The sequence below is a fragment of the Mytilus trossulus genome, chromosome 13 (assembly GCF_036588685.1).
Source record: "Mytilus trossulus isolate FHL-02 chromosome 13, PNRI_Mtr1.1.1.hap1, whole genome shotgun sequence".
Classification (NCBI taxonomy): domain Eukaryota; kingdom Metazoa; phylum Mollusca; class Bivalvia; order Mytilida; family Mytilidae; genus Mytilus; species Mytilus trossulus.
In genome coordinates, this window is record NC_086385.1 from 59279415 (window position 1) to 59285414 (window position 6000).

Here is a 6000-nt window from a genome sequence, read left to right on the forward strand (position 1 = left end):
CAACAGGTCTGAACTAGCATTACACAACTGGTGTCCCATGCTTATATGTAGAATGACTTGTTAACCTTTTCTGTGCAACGGAGATTAACACATGTTGTGGCGTTGTTCGTATTGTTTAGACTATGGTTTTCTATGTTTTTTGTTAAATTGTTGTCTTTTGGTTGTTTTTTATATTGTAATTACAATGTCAGTTTGTTTATAAGTTATGACTTAAAAACACTGAATATACCAACTGTGAACTAAAACACTAGCATATGACCAACAGACTGTTCGGTAGTAATTAGTTCATGTAAAGTTTTTTTCGTTTCTTCGTCGCTTTATTTAAGTGTTTTGCAAACATGTATCTCGATATTTGTAATGTTAAAATATGACCGGCAAGATAATTAATGGGAAATACGAATGTCGACAGATTCAAATCGCTAAAACCAAATATAATTTACAATGTTTTACGCAATATACTTTTTGGAATTCAATTTTAATTTCAAACTTACAGTTTCGAAGTCAAAGGCAAACCAAATTAGAAGTTATACTTTAATTGGTGTATTACCTGTGAGCTTTTGCCGTTTGTCTTGCAGATGAAAAATGGGATATAGTACCAACGGACGAACAGATCGATAGATTGGCCCCATTAATTGGGAATAGTTCTCTTCACTTCTTGATTGAACTTGATATGAAGTTTGAGACGTGGGAACATATTTGTCACATTCAAGCAGACAGAGATTTGGTCAGACTGAACAAGAATATTTTAGAAGAATGGCGAAATCAGTTTTGCCGGGCGCACAATCTGAAACCAACATTGCGTAAAATTGGACAGGCATTTAGTAACGTTGGTAAACATGTCAAAATGGTAGAAAACACGTTATCAGATTTGTTTTGATTACCTTTCATTTAAACAACAATTTCATGTGACTGCAGAATGCTACAAAAACAATAACATATTAAGAATAGAAGAAACCTACGGTACTCAACTGTTGATGAAAGCTTAAGATTTAAATTGTAAAATGGTTAACTTTTGCCATCATAAACTAAGTAATCAGTGCATTATCTGTAAAACGTTGTTTTGAAATTGTGTCATGACATGTGTACCATTCAAGCACTTTTTTGTTTTAATCCTGAACATTTCGTTATTGAACACATTTTTTTTTACATTATGTTATTCTGCTTATATCTATCTTCCCTAAAGACTAATACTCATATAGATACCGTTTTTATGTAAGAAAAAACTGTCAGATTTGTATGTATTATTATTTATCTTAAATATGACTTACGGAAAACAAAATCATCTCTTCAACGCATCGTGATTTATCACTGTTATTGTTGTCTATTCATTTGGTTTGTTTGAGGTTTTTGGTTTTGCCATTTGATCATTTGATTAGGGACTTTCCGTTTTAATATTTCTCAGGTCTCGGTGTTTTTGTTATATAACTTTCTACAATAAAAATTTTTAAAATAGTTTTAAAGCATTATCATCAAAAGTTTGGCTGGGACTGTTAATAACTTGGAAAAAAACCCATTTAAAAACTTATCCGAACTTTAACTTTAATTAAAAGTCAAACATAATGAACCAGTATTTTTGTTTTGTTTTGTTTCTACTATAAATCAAATAAGTTTTGTTTTATTTTTTTGAATTTGTTTTTTGAATTTTTGTTTGCTATTACTTTTTTTTTTTTTGTGTGTGTTTTGACTCTATATAAACATGATCCGATGAGGTTAATTATAACTACATATGTCATAAAGTGTTTGTGTATTTATTGATTATCGTTGATTATCTCAACGAGGTTGATTTCTCGCTTTGGCTGGTACAGCGAAAGTGAGAAAAGCAATCGAGTTGAGATGACCAAATGATAATCTGTTTATCGCTATTTTACCTATGACGACGTTGTCAATTTCAATGTCAATTTCGTTAGCAACGCCACATGGCCTCCTTAGTTTCTAGCGATAATTTTTCCATATCAAGCGAGACGCATGCTATGAAAATTATCACAAAAAAGATCAAAGGAAAAATGCGCAAAATAGCGATAATGACTATTATAATGCACGTGCCTTTGTGAATACTTTATATCAACAAGCGGTATACCTCTATATATATGAGCAAGTGCATTTGAGATGACTATAAATTAACAAGTGCGTATGTAACAAAACAATATCAGGAACGGCAGTTGTAATGACTATATATGAACAAGCGCGTCTGGATCACATGATATAAAAACGAAAGTGCTCTTTGATTGACTATACGTTAACGAGTGCGTTGTTGGTGACTGTATATGAACAAGAGCAGTTGAAATTACTATATATGAACAAGCGCATTTGTAAAGACTGTCTATAAAAACTAAAGAGCTCTTGTATTGAGTATATGTAAACAAGTGCGTGTGTTATGACACTATAAGAGCCCTTGCGTTTGTAACACCAATACATGAACAAGAGCGTTTGTAACACCAATACATGAACAAGAGCGTTTGTAATGACTATATATGAACAATTGCGTTTGTTATTGATTTGTGTAAAACTATTATTCGTGATCTGACTATATATAATAAAGTGCACTTTTCGATAAATCAATAGCACAATAATTGATGTTTCTTCTTTTTATCGAAATAAGTGGATGTGAAACAAGTTAAAGACAGTCGCACAAGCATACAAAAAAACGTATAAGCATTTTAAATTATACTTGGTGCATTTTATGATGTAATGTCTATAAATTGTGCATTTGTTCTATCACCATAGAATACCCCTATTATCATCAAACAGACATATTATTTTCTCCAAAGGTTTTCAATACAGATGAAGGGAATGCATCTTATTAACTACATTGGTTAGGATTTTAAACAAATCCGTCTTCACATGTAGTGCTGACGCAATTCGCTAAGTGTTGGCACTTTTAAAGACGTCATTGCCTTTACAGAAAATCGATGTTGTCAATACAACACAACAGTGTACACGGGAAAACTGTGATAATCAAATACTAGAAAACAATAAAATAAAGGAAATAAGATTTAAAATCATAATGTCAAGGGTACATAAAATGTATATACTTTTCTAGTCGGACTGTGCTTTTAATGAGACTTCATTTTTATCATTTTAATGGCGGAAACTTTCCAAAATTTCTGTTATCAAAGCACTTTGTAGTTGATTCGGTATTTTGCGAATTTCGTTTTTATGATACCTGATTGCTGCCTACAAGACATTTTAATCAAAGTTTTATTTAATCATGACTTTGTCCAATGGAAGGTTTTCAGGGCTCAATTATGATTTTTTTTGCGTTAGATAAAAATGACATATATTCTACTGCTCTTATCTAAAAAAAATCATCTCTCGATTGTAACAAAAAGTTAATCAATATATTCCATTTATCAACGAGCGTCTACTTGAAATGAGTAACCGCACCAGTACTGTCAGTTGGCCATGATCTACTCGACCTTCTGTTATCTAAAAAGTAAAATCACAAAAATACTGAACTCAGAGGAAAATCAATTTGTAAAGTCCATAATCACATGGCAAAATCAAAAAAGAAAACGCATAAAAAACGAATGGACAAGAACTGTCATATTCCTGACTTGGTACAGGCATTTTCAAATGTAGAAAATGGTGGATTAAACCTGGTTCTATAGCGCTAACCCTCTCACTTTAATAACAGTCTCATCAAATTCCGCTACATTTACATGATGCGTTAAATAAACAGTCACAATTAATAAAATAGTCAAAATATGGGTACATCAGTCATCATCGTATAACAATTTAACAGGACACAAAAACATCTACGTTCTACGAACACATGGATTGATTTGAGTGTCTGACGTCAGAAAAAATGTATACGTCACATACATTTGTCGTTCAATGTGCATACAATAGTTATCAAAAGTACCAGGATTATAAACAATTTTAAAATTTACATAGGCAATGAACGCATACAGGGTAAAAAAATCAAAAGTATGTAAGAATAAATTACAGAAATAGACCGAGTTTCAAACTAGTCCAAAAGTTATACATAGAATTTATGAGAATCCAAAACTTTTAAAAGGAACAATTTAACAGGACACAAAAACCTTTCTACGAACACATGGATTGATTTGAATGTCTGACGTCTGTCCTAGTTTAACATTACTTTTGATGAAAAGTGTCGTGTTGTTGAAGCTTTCCATTTTGAGATATTTGGTCGGTAACTTATCATTGTTTATATTGTATCCTTTATTCCATATTGAATACCTAAAATATAAGCAGTATAAAGCTGCTGAATAAAGGCAACAGTGGAATACCGCTGTTCAAAACTCATAAATCCATGGACAAAGAACAAAATCGGGGTATCAAACTAAAACCGAGGGACACTCATTAATTATAAGAGGAGAACAACGACACAAGACCGAAACGTAACACACACAGAAACGGACCAAGCATTATACAAAACACCACGAGAATAACAAATATAACATGAAAACCAAATACATGAATTTGGGATAGACAAGTACCGTGCCACGTCTTATCTCAATATCTCAAAAATAAGAGAAAACACAAACGAATCAACGTTAAAATGCAACACACACATAAACGAACAATAATATAACAATGGCCATCTTCCTGACTTGGTACAGGACACTTTTAAAGTGGAATAAAAGTGGTGGGTTGAACCTGGTTTTGTGGCATGCCAAACCTCGCACTTTAATGGCAAAGGTAAATATAACATTGAGATGACAACATAATATTACAGGACTACAATACAAAAAAATAGGAGAACATATTAGACAGAGAAAAACATGATTAATTGCTGACACTATATATCTCCGATTTGCCAGATAAAACGTAGGGGTGGAAGTATTACTCTCTATATAATATATTCTTTATAAAAACAAACATCATCTGTTACCATATATTCAAGTTCAAATTATATTACGAGAAAACCAAACACAACCAATTCCGAAATATGTTGATATCTACATCATGTTCCCAGTTAACTGCCTGTTTCATCGAAAAGACATGTGTTTCACACACTTATAAGGGAATATTTGTGAAATTCATGCATTTGTATTTGTAATTCCAATCCATGATGCGTAAACTACTATAACCAATCCCCCGCAAAAAAACCAAACGGTTATATACATGTAGTATGTAATAATTACAAGGTTAATAACTACATTATCCTCCAGCTGATCACAAATGGAAGCTATTCGAGATGTTTACATTTCAGTTAATAATAAATAAAGTCAATATATGTATAAATCTTTAATGTGCAATTCTCTTATGCAAGAACGTTCACGTGGATGAATACAAAATAATTTAGAAACAACTTATCTTGAATTGCATCTAGAAATTGGCATTGAGGGTCAGTTGAAAACAAAACTTTACGATAAAAGAGATGATTTCATCTTTTCAGTTATGAACTTTTAATTTATAAGTAGCAACATTCTCCCAATTGATTCGATATTCCCGTGCTTGTATTTCATATCATGATTTTCTAGATAGAGGGTTGCTGCTCACTAGAAAGCTATTAAATTAAAAGTCTAAAATGGCGAATTTGAAATCATTCCTTCGTAAATTTTACGGACGCCATCACGAGTTGGTTGGTCGTTAAGCTGGTGTAACACATTCACGATGTTTACTGCCGTCCTTGACCGGACCGTTCCCGATTAAAACTCGTCAAAAGTCTTATAAAGATCCTGTAAATCGAAGATGGAAATTCAAACTTTAATTAAAATTTGTAAACAAAAATATTTAAACACGACAACAATCATATATTGTTCAGGAAGCGTAGATATTTAACCGTTTCTAAGTGAATTTTCCCCGATAATCCCATTCTCAATCCCATTCTAATCCGATTAGTATCTTTCGCATGGTAAAATTCGATGTAGTCTGTCACGATTGCGTCCCGATTCTACCGAATGTAATCCAACAGAGATCAAACAGTGGCCAGACAGTGAACCAACGCTGACGGAAGTTATCCGTTTGAAAACTGTCGGCATATTCGGGATGACCAGGTACTGTCCGAACGCAATCCTATCACGATCCGCT